The sequence below is a fragment of the Abramis brama genome (genome assembly GCF_963993115.1).
Source record: "Abramis brama genome assembly, chromosome: 18".
Classification (NCBI taxonomy): domain Eukaryota; kingdom Metazoa; phylum Chordata; class Actinopteri; order Cypriniformes; family Leuciscidae; genus Abramis; species Abramis brama.
The window spans coordinates 7599001-7618162 of record NC_139980.1 but is presented as its reverse complement, the minus strand read 5'-3'; the positions used below and the strand labels follow the sequence as shown (position 1 = coordinate 7618162).

Genomic DNA, 19162 nt, shown 5'->3' with positions numbered 1-19162 from the left:
AACTCCTGTGTGTTCAACAGAAGAAAGAAATGGCACACACACACACACACACACTGTTTTTTAACCATTTTTGATCAAATAAATGAAGCCTTGGTAAGCATAAGAGACTTCTTACCAACCCCAAGTCCACATATAAATACAAAAATGCATACAATATGCATATAAATGTAATTGATTATTATGCATTGCAAGTTCAAAACACCATTTGACATGGACACCTTTGGACATATCGCTATCATTAGGGATAATACTGATCCTCTGAAGATGAAAATGTAAGACAAAGAAAGACAGAGTATTTAGACTCGTCTGCCCACCGTGATTCCAAAATACCCCTAGACAAAAAAAGTCAAAAAGATTAGTGTATTTGACACAGCCACCAGCATTCACACTGTCCACAATGATTATTTTAGATGATAGCGAGAAATATTGCAGGTAAAACAAATTTCAATGACCAGTAGAACCGTCCAACTCAGCAGGATTTTATGGTCCCATTAATCTTGAGTGATGACACACTTCGAGTGGCTATATTCAAGAGAAGAACCGCTGAGATGAATGTAAGCAGTCATGCCTATCATTGGTGATGAGCGCTCTGATGATATTAGCTGTCCGGGCAGTGCATAAAGAGAAGGTTGCAACCCACCGTAGTGTTTCAATGAAGAAGCAGCTCAAACTAAACTGCAAGAAAGCTAGGTTTATGGCAGAAACTTTTAATGAAAATCTCCAGTGCCTTTGTGACTGGTAAACTTATAAAGCTAATAATTTAATATTAAATTGAAGCCTCTGTGCTCATTATCTGGAGTTGGAGATTAAACATTGTCATTGACTTTTAGATTTGACCCACTTGTTTCCTTTGTTATTTCTTATATTTCTTATGCAGTGACATAATTATTTATAGGTGTTTATATATATATTGTCTTGTTTCCATGCTTGTATACAGCAGCACTTGGTTGCTATTGTTCTTAGGAACAATGCATGTAAAAGGAGGTGTAGAAGTGATAGCATCTGAAAAGGAAGTTAAAGCAACCTAACTTTTACTACTCAATGAAAGTGTGATCCTGTTGGCTTGGTAATGCATTTCCTCAAATTGCCAGAGGCTGTGCATTCCTTCACGTTGACTGGGCATATAAAGTGTTTGACCTCCTGTTTTTGAAGATTTGTCTTTTAAACTCCCGGATAACAGGGAATGTTCTCAGAACTTTGGCTAACATTCTGGCAAGGTTATGAACAAACATTATTCCAGTAATGTTAATAGAACATTCATTCAGAGTTATCTGGTCTTTAATAATGTTCTCAAAACGTTTGCACAAAAACATTATACATCATTCAATGAACTTTTTTCCTGAAACGTTATAGTTGTATATTCGTGAAGTGTGCAATTTAGTCACTCCCCTTTCAATCACAACAGATTTCAAGGTTTGTTTTGGGCATAGTCATTCACCCACTTGTTTTGGGAAACTTCTGCTAGTTGGATCACAAAAATGTGGTTTCTTTCCATTCCCTCCCTTATGCACTGGAGCATAACAGTTTCATCCCAATACTGTAGATCATTGAATCGGCAAATCTGAGGACATTTTAGAGGTATTTATTTTAGATTGCCTAAGAATATGATTTGCGTTGGTCAATTATTTTGCATATCAGTTGTACATTAGAAAGGCAACGTGGTCTCATTCTGAATAGGTATTTAAAGATGACTCTTCAGACAGGTTAATTGAACTGTGAAAGATTTTTATTGCAATTATTGATTTCAGTGTAGCAAAATATCTATCTAATAGTGTTGTAGTTGAGAGTAAAGACTAGTGTGTGTTAAGACCAACACAAGACCAAGACTATTTTTGGGGTTGAGACCAAGATAAGACCAAGAGTAAGGCAAGGTGAGACTGAGTCGAGACCAAGAACAGACCAGCACTCCTTAAATTTATCTAAAAGAATGTTGAGTACAACACTACTGTTTAGTTTGATTCAGCTTTGTGAAGGATTCACTTAAAATACAATCTACAATCTAATCTCACTTTCTTCATGAAATGTATGAGGAAGTCTTGCCAAGCTTCTATTTTCTTGAAATAGTTGCTTTCTTAGACTCTAATTACAAGCCTGCAGATAAGATGGAGTAAGCTGTAAAATGTGCAAGGACATTTTCTTCTCAGCTGTCTCAGACAGAGTTAAATTGTTTGTCAGCTCAGACAATCAAGTCTGAGTCCAGACAGTCAGATTAAGCTTTAAGATACTCCTGCGAAGGCTGAGTGTTTAACAAAAGCAAGACGAAAGAATCTCAAGACACTTTTAGAACACAATGATGCTGTCAATACCAGACTCCATAAGTTTGCCTCATGGAGTCGTATCTCTCAGAAAGAGTTTAAATTAAAAAGTGTAATAGCAGTCTAAATCCATTCTGACCCATCAATGGAAAACAAATTGGATTAATGGAGAGATTTATCTCAGTTCAAATCATTATGATCACATAACTATCACTTTAACTCATAACAAAAATGTACTCACCCTCAAGTTGTTCCAAACCTGTATTAATTTCTTTCTTGTGCTGAACACACACACACACACAAAAAACATATTTTGAAGAATGTTGATATCCAAACAGTTTCTGGTCCCCATTGACTTCCTTCGTTTTTTTTTTTTAATATATAATATGGAATTCAATGGGGACCAGCAACTGTTTGGTTACCAACATTCTTTAAAATGTCTTCTTTTGTGTTCAAGAGAAGGAAGGTTTTTATGCAGGTTTGGAACAACTTGAGGGTGAGTAAATGACAGAATAATTTTTTTTTGGTGAACTATCACTTAAAAGAATAAATCATTGTCTAGCAGATCTGCAGGGAAGATCAAGGAAGATTAACTTTAAAGAGTTCTACTCATATGGTGATATATATATATATATATATATATATATATATTTTTTTTTTTTTTTTTTTTTTTTTTCAGACAAAATATATGCTGCAGCTTAAGTAAATATGTTTTTCGAAAATATATTTAGTTTAATCCTTATTACAAATTGTACTTCAAGGGGTATGAAAATACATTTCCATTTATAAAATTTGGATAAATGTATTTTTGAAAATATGCTTTCGACATTATACTATACACGTATTTACATTGGAAACATAAAAACAGCCAAAATATCATAACATACACGTAAATAAAATGGGCGTGGCTACAGCCTATATAAGCGCCCCATTTCGCCATAGAAATCAGGTTAAATCGACTGTAGCGACAGACCTGAAGTGCAGCTCATAGCACGGCTGGCTACGCAATACTTGTTCCCTACTCTCAGGGAACCGAGGTACGTTCCCTTTTCCAGGCAGGTATGGAGGGGGGTCGAGGCAGGTTAAGCCTCCTGGTCCCTTTATGGAAGTGCACGACCAGGTCGTTCCTTCCTAAGGACTGGCCGGCCACAGGAGCGTGAAATGCTACTATGGCTGCCACATATACTTTGAGCGTGGAGGAGGTGCGCTCCGCGTCCATCAGCTCTTGTAAAAAGGAAAGTAACGATGGTATGTCACACGAATAAGGGTCAAGATCCCGAGCTGTACACCAGCTGGCGAACACTGACCATTTAAGAGCATAGAGGCGTCTGGTTGATGGAGCTCTAGCCTCTGTGATAGTGCTTAAGACCTTATCCGGGAGGTTCCCGGGTACCCATTGAGGGGCCATACATGGAGGGCCCACAATTCGTGACGAGGGTGCCATATTGTTCTGTTCGCTTGCGTGAGGAGGTCCCTCCTCAGTGGTATGGGCCATGGGGTCTCTAGCAGCCGCGCCAACTCGGGGAACCATATCTGGGTCTTCCAGAGAGGGGCTATCAGTAGGATCGCACACTTGTGCTCCCTGATCCGTTCAATGACCTGAGGGAGCATCGAGACCGGAGGGAATGCGTAAAGTGGGAGGCTGAGCCATTCGTGGGCTAGTGCATCCCTGTATTTTGAGAAAAATGTTGGGCAGTGAGAGTTGTCTTTTGAGGCGAAGAGGTCTAAATCTGCCCTGCCAAAGACACTCCAGATCAGTTGAACCATCTGCGGGTGGAGAGACCATTCCTCTGGGGGAACATTGCCTCGTGATAACATATCTGCACCCTGGTTCAGTACGCCTGGCACATGCACCGCTCTCAGTGAGCGTAGGTTGGCGTGAGCCCATAAAAGCAGGTGTTTGGCCATGGTGTACAGGTTGAAGGACCTGGTACCGCCTTATCTGCGAGTCCAGAAAAGCAGCCTTGTCCGCGTCTTTGATCTCTGTCAAGGTGAGCCAAAGATGACGCTCCAGCATGACCAAGCTGGCCATGCTTCTCCCGATCACCTGGGCCGTGGTCTTTGTAGCATGCAGGGCTAGATCGGTGGCGCTGCGCAGGTCGAGGAGGGTGGGAAACGGGAGGGCACAAAGGGCGGTGTCGCTCTCTGACGTAAGGAGAGTTAGCCGCGAGTGCAGAGAGGCAAGTGACATGCCGCCTTGCTTGAGTGCTGCTTCCGCGTGTCCGAGGCCCAGGCAGGAAACGCACTCATCGTGGTCATCTCAGGAATGCAGAGGGGCTCTGCTGAAGGAGATTAAATCTGATTTCTATGGCAAAATGGGCTGCTTATATAGGCTGTAGCCACGCCCATCCTGGCACGCTTCGGCGCGAAGCGCCCTGATAGGTTCGCATGTCCTATCCGCTTCGCCATAGGTTTGTGCATTTCCCGCAGCTCAGCCAATCAGCACGCTAGTCAGCTCTGCATTGTGCTGGCTGTGCAGCTGCACTGCGTTTTAAAATAAAGGCTTCAATATTCTCGAGAAAAGGAGTTTTTGCACTGCGTATAGCTACGCAATACGAAGTGAACATTCTCGAAAGGGAACTAAAATCTATATCTGGGCAGTTTAAGCTAGAAACTTGATATTTAGGTATAAACTTGATATAAACATTTTTAATGTTTCTCATAAAGTTTAGGCAGTAAATACAGCTGCTCAGTGCTCTATTAGGCATGTGATATGAAGTATTTATTGGTAAGACTAACCATAGCATTATTAAGTCTGCTGTGCGGCTTTGGTTTTCACTTTGGCACAATACTAGTATATGTGGCAGTTTTTATCATTACAGACTGCAATAATGTAATTTTGAAAGCTGGAGAAACACATGATTTCTGTAAAACTAATGAATTTTCTTTCTGCAAAGGTATTCTACCATCTATCTGCTTTCCAAGTGATAATTCTATGTCGTGTTGTGCTTTTGTTTTCTCAATTTACTGTCATCATCCACTTCAGTGATTTTCTTTAATTTGTCCTGAGGCATGATGGGACATTTCTGAGTGCTGGCTCTTTGAATATCCCTTAAAATGAAAAGTAAAAACTTAAATTCAAAGGCTTCTAGCATATTGTGTTTTTACGTTTACTGATAAAATCACCCATAAACATTTTCCTATCTGTGAGCAGATGACACAGTAAGCGTCTGACTGCCCTGTGCTATATAAACATAGGAACATCCAGCTCAGACAATATTTACTGAAGGTACTGAGAGGACTACTTACAGAGCAGTGCATTCTAGGTAAAAAGGATGATTACTGCAATCAGCCAGGATCATCCGAAAGGAAAATCACCTCTCTGTAAATTCACTGGGAAAGTCTCAGAAGAGGCCCACGGTGGTCTCACTGGAGGGGGGAAGCAATCTCAAAGAAATAAACTGGATGGAATGATGTGCTGGTCCATGTGATGAAAATTTAAACCTGTACATGTCCCTGCTGCCTCAGCAGTCAGTCTGCCAGGCATGACCGCAGTTTATAGGGGAAAGCAAGTGGGGTATTTTCCCAAGGGGAATATAGCTTCCTTTTTACAGGCCTGAACCTATACCTGTACCCTTCCTCCCTCTTTGAGATTATTCTTGCAGTCGTCTTGTCCTTGGCTTGCTAGCAGGTGACCTTTTGGCACGGCAAGTGCTCTTTTTAGTTTTCCAGCTGTGATACATAGTAGAAGGCAAAAGACTAAAGCTAAAGCTGTTTCTGAGGATCACATTCCTTCCTCCTGTGTATCTTTTCACTCGAAATGAGTGAGCAACAGCTTCAGAAATAATCTGAGTGCTTGATCTGCCATGCAGTCAAATCCTCAGTTATCTCCATCACTGAAGCGGTTCATTATTTAGGTCCATTTCCTTCCTGTTATTTCTCCTTTCAAAATCTGGACATGGAAAAGTGTGATTTACTCTAGTGAATAGGTAATCTTCAGAACGTGACCAGATGACATATCATCACCGTGTTCTTCTCTGTCACTCTCCTCCTTCCATCCTGTGCTGATTATGTCATGCCCTGAGGGGTCACAACTTGTCCATCACAGATCAATCCATCACACTGATGGGATGTGGTTGTCATAGCAACCTGTTTAAAGGATGGAATAAGAATCACAAGGCTTTCTTGCATTTGCTAATGCTTAGTCATCCACCCATCCTCATCTGTCTGCCTGTCTGTGCATCTACCTAGTGAATGAGCAAAAAATATCTTTCTTTTTATTTATAGCATCTTATACAGCTGTCCCTTGATTCAAATATTTGATTGTGTATTAATATATAAATCTACAATCACTTGACAACTAAAAAAAACAAACTGAAAGTCCATGAAAACTAAACTAAACTGAACGGTGACGGTGTCATTACATTGATGATCCGAAGCTCTTTTTTGTTGTTGTTTTTTTGTGATAGTTCTTCACGAGTCCTTTGTTTGTCCTGAACAGTTAAACTGCCCACTGTTCTTCAGAAGAATCCTCCGGGTCCCGCAAATTCTTTGGTTTTCCAGCATATTTTGTATATTTGAACCCTTTCCAACAGCGACGGCATGATTTTGAAATCCATCTTTTCACACTGAGGACAATTGAGGGACTCAAACACAACTATTATAAAAGGTGAAAACATTCACTGATGCTCCAGAAGGAAACACCCCTCGGCTCTTAATGCATCACTCAAATCTTTTGAACAGGATGAAGATGTGTATATTTTTCTTATTTTGTTTAAAGATCATATTTTTTTTAATTAGTACAGCCCTACAGTTACAGAAGATACTTACATGATTCCCAGAAGACAAAATAATTACAATTTACCCTGATCTTCAAATTTAAAAAGTTTAATGTTTTGAAAGAAGTCTCTTATGCTCAACAAGCCTGCATTTATTTGATCGATAATACAGTAAATACAGTAATAATGCGAAATATTATCACAATTTAAATAACTGTTTTCTGTTTTAATATATAGGCCTAAACTGTAATTTATTCCAGTGATGACCATTTTTAGCAGCCAATACTTCAGTCTTCAGTGTCAAATGATCCTTCAAATCATTCTAATTAGAAAGTTCAAAAGAACAGCATTTATCAATGCAAATCATGCACAAATTTAATATATACAATGCCACTTACTTGAGGTTCTGTGATCATTTTATCACTTTTCATAAATCATACAGAACAAAATGAAACAAAACAAATTGTGTTGATGGCGTGAACAAAAAAAGTGTGCTTATATTTACAGATACTATGATACAGACTCATCTTTTTTAGCATTTCATGTCCATTAATCACATTAATGAAATGTTAGCATATCTGGCCACCATGGCATTTTTGTATGCTTATCCGGCCACTATGGAGTTTGGTATCTGGTGAGTCCAAACTAATGAGAGTGACCTTTGATTCTCTCTGTAGTCGCAGAGGCAGGGCAGGTAAAGAGCGGCTACACTCCTACAGCTGAGCACAGACCTCAGATCAATGCTGCATTTGCATTAATCACTCCAGAGTGCTCATTCACGGCTAATGATAACTCGTGAATGTGTGAGTGGGAACATGTGTGAAGAGTGGGTTATAAACCGCCCAGGCTATGGAACAGAGCCAGGAGCTAATCAGGGTATTGCACTATGTTCAGAAACCCTACAAATCAGCACCTGTGTGAGAGAGACACCAAATAAGGTGGGAAAGATCCCCAGTTTGCCACCAACAGTTGTCATTCCACCCCATAGGACAAACATATCACATAATCAGCACATCTGGCATTAAGTGATCATGCGCAGGCCCAGATAAAATCTGCAGACTTTTGTCTGATTTTCGGAAATTGTGGAATTCTGCGGAATGGATTTAAACATAGAGATTATGACTGGTGTTGTTTATTGTAAGTGTTTGTTGCCTTTTTGGACTTGTTGCCTTCCACCTGTCTCCTCCTCTAATGGGCCTACCCTTTTCGCCACCTTCTCTGGGCCAGCATCCTTTAACCTGGCCTTTTTAGGGGACTTTCCTCTCAGGGCGAATGAGAGGATGCTTAATTGCTTTTTACCTGACATCTTTGAAAGACGGATGCAATGATTAATGCATCCATGGCCAGGATATAATTATAAAATATGACATGATTTTAAAAGTGACCTATAACATCGACTATGCAATACACTTTAATTTATTTAGTGCTCATAAAATTATTAAGCCTATTTGGAGAGAGAGATGTTCATAATGTGACAATATGTCAGTCAACGTGTGATGACGAAAATATGACTAGGCCTAGACCACTTGTTCTGAGCAGGTGTTGTCAGTGAACAGGCTGTAAAACTGTTGGCTAAGTTACAGATACTCGTGAAAAACTGATGCTAATTATCTGGGAAACATTCTCTAACAGCAGTCAAGTTGGCACTGTTTGTGTCAAACAAGTTGTGAATTTGTTGTAACATTAAAACAGGAGATCACGACTTACTCTGTGCTCAAAGTGATGCTCGGAGCTCCAGTGGTTTCCTCTGTGGGTGAACGAAACTTTCGGAAGACGTTGTAGCAGAATCACGTGAACAATTCCAGGATATGCTTTTTTTTCATTGGTTGTCTTTAAATCTTACCCAGATACAATAGTGCTATTTTCTGATTAGCTATTGTGTAGCCCCTTTCTTTTTTTTGATTGGATATAAGTGGCAGGCTCGACTAAGAATTCCAGGGGAGACGCGCTTGATTCCTGCCAGTTCCATAGTGAGAGTGGTGCGGTCAGAGAAATTTTGGGCGCTGTGGCATATTAAATATATTATAAATAGTTTTTCCGCGTGAGTAATACAATGTGTGGCGGGAGTGCGTGACAAAAGACCGAAATGAGTGACTGTCAGAGCCCTGCTACTGTACATTTAACAACAATATAATCTTATTGGCAGCTGAAAGCATAATCAAATTAGCCAAAATATGGAATAAAACCAAACCCAAATGGCATGGAATATTTAGAGATTTTTGAATGATAGGTGTTCCGATTTCTATTCAAATCTGCTTTGCATAAAAAACAACAACATAGTGAAGATGCAGTCACACTAGGCTTTGAAAATGCTAAATGACTTTGGACAGCGCAAATTGAGGTCAGAGTATCGGTCTCTTCGATTTGTATGCTTATAATGTAACTGAATGGACCACAAAGTCTAGTGTGATCACACCGTGAGAAAAAAAGAAAGTCCAATGGTCAAAAGAGATCTGAAAGAATCAGTTCTAGGAAGAGGTGAAGAAAACGGGTGCAAATCCAACTTAAGAAAGAGATATAGAGGTTTGTCACTGTGTCCTTTAGAGTTTGTCATTAACCTGAGGCAATAGGGGTCTGACAGTGTGGTGGGCTGGATCAGCTTGAGTATTTGGGACAGGTAAGCTGATAGAAGCACACTGAAATTGATTGAATAACAGGCTAAGTGAGCTGTGAAACAGATCAATGCAGTGGTTTGGTAGCCGTAATTCAGTTCTGTGCCTGAGCCTGCACCTCAATCAACTTTCATCATCTGGCACTGAGATAAGTGCATCATATAAGTCACACTGAAAGCCCAAGTCGCACAAAAAAGAAAAAAAAGGCTTTTCTTCATTGACAAATATCGTAAAATCTTAGCACAAAGCAGGAAGTCGCTGAGACACTTTATCCTTTCACAGTGTTGCAGTGTAACTTCGGTGTTAAAGTACGCTCAAGAGAATGCTTCCGTGCGGTACCACCACAGTTTTATGCACCAGTTTGTCCAAAGAGGCCCCATACGCCTTGTCAAAGCAGGAATATTTAAGTTCTCATTGCCTTTATAACCCTCACCACACTCATTTTCAAAAGCCACTGGAGCAATAAAGCTGCAGGGTTACGGCTCTCTTCTCATGAGCTCTGGAAACCAGTGCTGTAGTAGAGCAGGGAAGCTGTCCAGTGAAGCAGACACGGGACAAGTCATTACAAGTTTCCTGGTGTTATTCCGGCTACTTTGAACTCGTGATTACTGCTTTGGGAGTGTTAACTTGTCTTTGATTAAGTCACTTCCATCAGTTGTTTGTCCTTGTTTGACTTCATGCAACCAGGTTGTCTATGCCTTACTTTCAACCGCCTTATCTCTTTTCCAGCCACAGCCTGCCTGGCGGTCACTCTTTCAGATTAGTTGTCATTAGTGATGGCTCTAAGATTGGAATGGGAGATTTTGGTGTTTTGAAAGACGCACAGCAGCTGTGTTAAGGAGATAGCTGTATTCTTGCACCTGAGACTGAGTTTAAGCTAAGAGTACAAAGTCAGAATGTCATCAAAAGGAAACTGTCTGAAATAATTAAAAAGTTTCATAGACTTCATAGTACTTTTCTGTTAGAGGAAAAAGACATGCATTGAAAATCTGGTGTATTGATTTCTAGATTGATATCTTGTAGATGTGCACACACCCTATTTTAGTGTTAAAAACACACAAAGGCTGAAAATCTGACTAACTGTTTTAAATGTCAAACAAAATGTATGAATTTCACTGCATTTAATTGGATACATTGGATACAAAATATTAAACCAAGCAACATCTGCGAGGGAAAAAAAGTTCATGATTTTCCCAGAACTAATGTATCTTCAGCCATTTCTTTTAACCAGCCATTTCTTTAAAACCAAAGTTGTTTTTTTTAATGAATCTCAAAGTTCACACAGATGACTTAGCAGGGTATTTCAACCAACTGTCCAAGTTCATTTTAACAGTATATCTATAGTTATTATATTTAGCAAACAGTTATGATTAGCTTCACTGTGCAATCAGAAATGCAAAGAACTTTAAAATTACCTGTAAGATAATAAATAGCTCATAAAACAGCATTTGTGGTATGTTATGGGTTGTTAACACAACTTTGAGATACCGTTGTTATAAACAAAGTGTTCCCTCTTATTCTGTTGTTCTCAACACCATATTTGAATTTGAACACATTTTATTAACAATAACTGGAAGTCTTGAAATATTAAATTTGTGATTCCAGAAATTCCAAGAACTGTATGTTTTTGAATAAAAGTTATTGAATGGGAAAACATTTGTTTCATTTTCCATCTTGATTATTAGTTAGCATATTAATTTATATTATTTAAATATAAATAATTTAAAGTAATCATACTGCCCCCTTGGATCTTACTGAGGCCCCCTATTGGGCCCCCGTTCCCCTGGTTGAGAACCACCAGTCTAATTGCTTCTCTAATGTTGAGGTCAATCACACTTTCTTGTGGTCAAGTATTTTGCTACTTATCTTTTACTGCACTTGCAAGAATCTTTTAAAGTAGAAATTCAGCTTGCAGCTTTTCTGTTTTATTTGACTGGGCCTATAGTGTGACATTTACCTGCAGCATATAAAATAACTGAATGCTTGAAGTTTATTATCTCATTGACATTTCTAAACAGCTTTCTCTAGAGTTTTATAGGTGATCTGGTGCATTATTGTTAATTCAGCAGAGACTTGCATAAAGAAGTTTCTCATACTAACACTTGGTGATAAGAAGGAAATGTTCTTGAAGACAGATACAATTGAATGTGAGTCTAGCAGAATGCACACTGATAATGTGAGAGCCATAGAGAGGAAACTCAGCTGGCGTCCTGCTGAAAAACAGGCAACGTGTATGAGGACACAACAGCAGAGCTTTAACAAGTAAAAAAATATTTGCCATAACTGTTTTCTTTAAAAGGAGGTACCATCACTGTCAATTCCATGTAAAAACAGGAAACTACAGGCGGACACAGGGAGGAGTGAAACTGTTCATTTGATCTCTGTTGACTGGGGGCCTGTTATATTCAACTTTGACCTTCTTGGCTCAAAAACAAGTTCATAAAAGATGAAACCTGTGGTGAGGTACCTAAAATAGGAACTTTGACTGCCTTGTTGACATGGAACATTGAATCGTTTCTCCTGCTGTTGTGGAATACTCTTAGGTTATCCATCCTCCTAATTTTTTTTAAAACAGATTTTAAACTTGCTAGTGTTTTTTTTTCTTCTCCAGCACTGAGACAACAGGACCTAAGTTGATAGCTGTTTGCAAACAGAACATTTATGTGAATACAGCAAAAGAAAATGTCTGCTTTAGCTCATTTTGACAATATCTGTAAGTACTGTATTTCCAGTGAAGACTGATAAATATATCAAAAACATTACCAAAACGTGGACATCACAAATAAAGCTAAATTGCATGTTGATTACACTTAATATGTATGTTCGGCACATGATTGATGAAAACGAAGAGCAAAACAGTTTAAAATGAATCATAAAAACAGTTCAGTCACTTTTTGTCTGCGTTTAAAAAAGTCAATACTTGGAGCACTTTGACAAAATCAGGTCATGAAATATATAGGATATATAGGATGGCATAAGTGGATTACCCATAGAACTGAATAGAAGAACTAAATATAGAAGTCTTGAGAAGGTTTTCTATAAAGGAATGTAAAGATTTAGTAACATGTTGATGACAATATTCTGACTGACTAATGCAAAGTCATTTCCAAATCATCTTTGTGACTATGCAGATACGTCATCATTCTAGAGCGTGACACTATATGCTCTAGCAAATGAAAGTAATAGCAGAGTTTATTCTGCCAGTCAAATATCAAGTGTGCTCTGTGTGTCTGAAAGAATGTCACTTAAAGGGTTAGTTCACCCAAAAATGAAAATTCTGTCAGTAATTACTCACCCTCATGTTGTTCCAACCCCGTAAGACCTTCGTTCATCTTCGGAACACAAATTAAGATATTTTTGATTAAATCTGAGAGCTGGATCACTCCTCCATAGGCTTCTAAGGTATTATAACTTGCTGGCCCAGAAAATGTATTAAAGACATTGTTAATATAGTCCAAGTGACTACAGTGGCTCAATCTTAAGTTTATAAAGCGACGAGAATACTTTTTGTGCGCCAGCGTCGGCCAATAGTGAGCCTACGTGTGACGTACAACACAGAAGCGCTGCGCAGTTATACTACGTGAAAAAACTTGAGGCCCAGAGAGAAGGAAATGAATAGTGGAATAAAGTCGTTATTTTTGGGGTTTTTTGCGCACAAAAAGTATTCTCCTCGCTTTATAAACTTAAGATTGAGCCACTGTAGTCACTTGGACTATATTAACGATGTCTTTAATACATTTCTTTGGGCCAGCAAGTTATAGGGCCAGCGAGTGATCCAGCTCTCAGATTTAATCAAAAATATCTTAATTTGTGTTCCGAAGATGAACAAAGGTCTTACGGGGTTGGAACAACATGAGGGTGAGTAATTACTGACAGAATTTTTTGGGTGAACTAACCCTTTAAGAGAAAGCCAACATTCCCTTTTTATCCTGCATCAAAGATGTCTTTTTGACCAAAAGCACACTTAAAACTACTGCTGATAAAAATCTTTTCCCCACTTTAATCCCTGTAAGGTTTCAAAGTGCAGTTATATCCCTAATAACATTTTCTACACATAAAACTCTGCTGCTCTTGTGGCCAGAAGATACAAATAGTTAGAAACAGGCATATGGGAGAAGGATAATATTTATGTTCAAAGTATGAAATTATTTCAGCACCATCTGAAAAATTAATTTATTCCATTCATTTATTATGACTCATTCTGCTGAATGATTGTATTAATCATTTGGCTAATTGGCTTGGCTGATATGCATCAGTGGGACACTAATGATTCTTATGAGAGTGCTACATTTTTCAATAAGGGATGACATACTTGCTCCATAATCACTGCTGGAAGGATTGTGTGTAATGTTAATTAAGCCCTCTAAAGTCTCTTTATTTGACCACAGAGCTGAACCAGAGTGAAACAAATCTTTCTATCTCGATTTCGGTTTGTTTGAAACAATCAAAGTGGCACCAATGGCTCCAATTTTTAAAAACACAGCTTGTAGATTTGATTCGGCAGCTCTTACCTAATCTTTATGATTTTCTTACATTCTCATTTTACCTGTGTGTATATCAACAAGCGCATTATGCAATAACAGAGTTCCTTTGAATTCATCAGTGATGTATGTGTGTGTCATGTCAGTTACGTAACATTCTCATTACATTGACAGGAACTCGGCTTTGATACGGATGACTTGGATTGCAAGAGAAACCCAGGATAAACAAGTCACTGTGGTGGAAGAGTGGCTGTTTTTTTATTCCTGCTTCATCCCTCTATCCTTTACAGAACTAAATCCCTACTCTGGTATTCTGTCACTTACATCGTTTGACAATATATGGGATGTAAGGTGAACTTTTCTGTGACTTTGCTCAAAACAAAGTTGCAGGCATGCTATTCCCTTTCACTTTCCTTGCCGCACAAGTAATTTATGAACACTGCAGTAATTTTTTTAATATTGTCAGGAAAACATTTATGAGTGACAATATTATACTAATTAAGAAAAATCTTTGGCATAAATTCTACCCACCAGGGAGACTATAATTGCAAACAAATTACTCAAGTAGCATGCTATAATTTGTCTATCTGCCATAACCTGTTTGTTTACAATTCTCTATGAAATTAGTCTTCTAAATGTAAATTAGACAAACAACGTTGGTAGAAATGTTTTGGGAGTCATAAAAAATGGCATTTTATATAGACGGTCACTTGAATGTGTAATATAGGCCCACCCACATGTAATCAAATGCTGTCATCATCGCTGCGCTTGCTCATGTTAATGGGAGATTATTGGGCGAGATGTTATCCTAATGGGGCATAATTGCTCTATTAAGTGCCATCATTACAATTTCTCCCTGCATCCCATAGTCAATTATGCCTATGCCGTCAACGCCATTATCTTTGGTATCATTGGTGCCGAATGACCAATCAGAGACTGATGACTGACTGGGAAGGAAGTTTTTAAATGCTTTCACTGTCAAAGATACAAACTATACTCTAAAGACATTGAAAAAAAAAAAAGCCTTGATGAAAATCTGCAGTAGATTTCGGGAGGGATCCTGGAATTTATAGTAGTTACAGCAAGATACTACCAGAATTGGAGAACAGCAGAAAAGCAATTGTTTTAAAACTATAATATTCAATCAGAACTGGCCTGTGGGTCACGATTAAAATGTGATTCAATATCGATTCATTTTGATTTATTTTAGGTACAGTACATCTCTCTCAAACATTATTTACAAGCTGTTTTTTCCATGATGTATGAAAAATGTATGAGACATGATACATGAGACATGATATATTTCAGTAAGTTGTGTACTGTTACTTTCAACATATCTTCGTTCATGTTCATTCATGTTTATTTCATGCTATAACTAGTGGTAAAGACGAAGTGATGATCTGTTCCCGTGTTGCTTAAATTGAGGTGCTACAGCAATCGCGCCATATTAAAGAGCGCCAGAATGGTATTGTTTGAATTTTGTAATAAAATTGACAGAATTTTAAAGCAGAGAGTCTGTTTAATATCAACAGTAACCTGCTCTGTCTTGTCTGTCGGCACATTGCCAGTGTCTCTTTGCTCCACAAGATTTTATTAAAATTGAGGTTAAACCACTGGAGTCACATGGATTACTTTTATTATGTATTTACTACCTTTAAAAGTGGTAGTTGCTTAGGCTGTCATTGGAGGGACAGAAAGCTCTCAGGTACATCAAAAAGATCTTCATTTGTGTTCAGAAGATGAAAGACAGTGTTATGGGTTGGGAAAGAAGGATGGTGAGTAATTAATGAAAGAATTTTCATTTTTGGGTGAACTAACCCTTTAATTTAGCTTGTATATAGCCAGTTCATGTTGTGGACAGGATTCATTTGCATTACTAATTAGAGTCTCTTATTTGAGAGTATTTTGTGACACATGCATAATTAGTTTTTTAATGAGTTTTTTTAGGAACATACACTTCCATTGATGGATGGAAGGTTTCAGTGGGACGAGATTCACAGATACACAGGTGTTTGGATGAGAAGACTGCTGGTGTAAATATGCAAAGAGGCAAATAAATGAGGGTTGTCTGGGGGGCAGCCCTCTTTCTACTACTTGATATAATCTCATCAAGTTTCATAATATTTAATACAGTATTTTTAGTAGTACCTGCTCTTTTTAGCTTTTGTAATGCTAACCTTTTTGCTGTAGTAATCACCTGGTATCCTCTAGTGTGTTGGACAGATTACTTTAGAAATATTTGTAGAAATGTATTTTATATTTGTGTTGTTTTAATTTTTGTTTGTTTTAAAAGTTTTTTCTCCCTTTTCACCTCATAAAAACCCCCAAACTGAGTTCATGCTGCATTTGAGAGCACAATATATTCTTCTCTAAAAATGGATGTTTTAGCAAGGCATTTTGTTGAAATCATTTTGCATGACATTTTGAATATCTTCTCTTGTCTTTAATGTCTTGGTATCTTATCATTTTGAAGTTTACCATCAGGTCTTTTTGGCATTTCTGAAATAAGCTGCTCATTTCTAGACTTCTGATAGAGGAGGATCCAGTCTCCCCCCGACCTCCAGCATACAAAGCACTCCGTCTGTTGCTGCTTATGAGGATAATTCTCAATTGTGTGTGTGAAGTGATTTACAACACTGCTTTGCGAGTAAGTAGAATTGTCTCTGAGTTCAGTCAGTTGTGGTCTGACTGCATACCAGAAGCCATGGCTTGAGAGATCACGAGAACTTGTAGTAGTCGAGAGACAGGACCAGTCAAGTTTTATCAGCCAGAATTATCGGATCGCAGGTAATTAAAAACCTTGTCTTTATTGTGATCATTCAAAAAAAGTAAAAGTTCAGGGTAAAAGTATATAGATCTTGTGTTGTTTATATTTTTTGTCCGTTTTGCTGAGACAGGGTTCTTTTATAAGTGGGACGTTGCAATATCTGGTCTTTTTGTTGAGACTGTGGCTTAGAATGAGCTTAAGAATGCTGGAGACCACAAGACACATCCAAATCCAATTTATCTAGCATAGATGTATCATTCACTGCCTACTTTATGAAATCCCACAATTTTGTGCGTGTGACTTGGCAGTTGGTCAAAAACAGGGTCTGCCACAGCTGTTGAATGGATAACATTTATGGATGTCTTTGACTGATGCATCACCTCAATGCTTTTTAAGTGTCTTTTGCATGTTGAGCGTCACATTTTTAACTATTAAGATATTAATTTTTGGGATTCAGAAACCTTTTTCAAAGCTGCTGTAAAATGCAGATAAAAACACATCTGTAATCACACATTGTGTATGAATGCGGGAAGTTTCTTGGTAAAATAATTTTATTTTATTTTATAAAATATTTATTTGTGCATCCGGTTAAAATAAGGTACATTTTTTAAAATGCGTAGAGGGTCCAGGTGTTAGTGCCCCTCACATTTCTAAACATAAGAGTGTTCTGTGTGCGAACGGCCCATATGACTGTGTTCAGAACGTTTCATAATATGAATCTTCTCAAACTCATTCCAGTCACTTGAATGTGCCCTCTTACTGTGTTCTGTCATGTACACTGGATTTCGCCCAACACTCCTTACTTATTCCTTGCCTGCCTTCCTTCCATTTCCTGTTCCTCTCCTCTTTTTCTTTCAGTACCTCCATCATTTGTCTGTTACCTAACCGAACAGAAAATTGCAATTCACCAGCAATTTTCTCCTCTGTGGAGCATGGATGAAGCCTTCGAAGGAAGGCCTCAGTTCTCTCTTAGCCTCGTATCTAGCACTGCATCATAGTCGACAGCCTCCGCGATCCTATCTTTTATTTAACTGTGTGTCAGTATGTCACACTCCTCTTTGTTTAAGCTATGCCTTTATTTATTTATTTTTGTGAACAGGGAAAGGTAGTCCATCACCAGTAATGCCTACCAGGAAGTTTTTCAGATTTATTGCAGGTGCAGTTGTAGATCTTGCATTTTTCATCCCTTTCACTCTCCCCATTGTGCCTTATAAGGTTTGAAAAGAAAGTCACTGTTGGTGGATGGTTAAGGTGGGGGAAATAATCTGTACAGCATAACATTGTGATAATTTGGACATATTTGGAATTTTTTTTCAGGGCCTGGATTTTGGCTTGGGGTTGCGAGTGTTGTGCAAGTAAGGTTAGTAAAGGTTAGTAAGGCTTTTCTTTGTAGAACTGCTTAAAACAATATGTAACAAATGCATTGAATTGAATGTGCATACGCAACTGTATTTTTTATTAAATTGCCTCTATTGTGCTTTTTTGAATATTACCTTTCATGCAGTGTGTAATAGCTGTTTGTGAATGTAAAGTTTTAAAGATCAAAGCGCATGACAAATAAAAATATTGTCTCCTAAAATCGTATCTGAACTGCTGAAACGAGTCGTCAGCAATTCCAGTCTCAATTCCTGTTACACACCTATGCAACAATGTAACTAATTTGCATATTGTCATTGGCTGCCTATGGTTTTCATTGGCTGCCTGTGAACAGCATCTACTTTGACCCGCCCTCAAGCACTGTAGTCGTAACTCTGGCCTGGAAGAGTTTGGTTCTTGTTGTCAACATGTCGAGAAGATGCTGTTTTGATGGGTACAAATCTTTAATGTTGTTGTCATCACAAAGTGTGCCAGCTCAACCTCACCCTTTTGTCCCGTCTATCAGAATGCAGTGGCCAGTGCGAGCACATGTGGGGTGGGGCACATATGGGCACGGGCTCATAGTAAGGCATTGACTCGTGAATAACCACTTGCGTGTTTGCCTTGGAGGACACCAGAAGCCACAGACACAATAAAGGATGCAGACGGCAGCCTGGCTTTAAATCTCTATACAAAGGAAGGTCCTCTCCAATAGCACCGTGGTGTGACTTGCACTTAACAAGTGCAGCTTGTGTCTGTTGAGTGGGTGGATGGACTAACACACGCCATGTTTGTGCTTCCATCCGTGTCATCTGGTCATTTTGCATTCTGCAGCTGTCATTTTGCATTTTTACAATTCACAGTGTTTAAATGTACACACATGAAGGCTGTTGCCTGAACTGCTCCAAAACCCTTTAATGACTAGACTCTTCATGTTTCTAATAGAGATGCAGAGCATCTTTTTCATTTGATA

The 19162-nt window shown here is 38.5% G+C and overlaps 1 protein-coding gene across 1 annotated transcript in view; it reads left to right on the top strand.

Annotated features, from left to right (window-relative positions):
• The window catches only part of kif26aa (kinesin family member 26Aa), a 69928-nt gene that overhangs the window by 2595 nt on the left and 48171 nt on the right, over positions 1-19162 (top strand). The gene's annotated exons all lie outside the window — the stretch shown is intronic.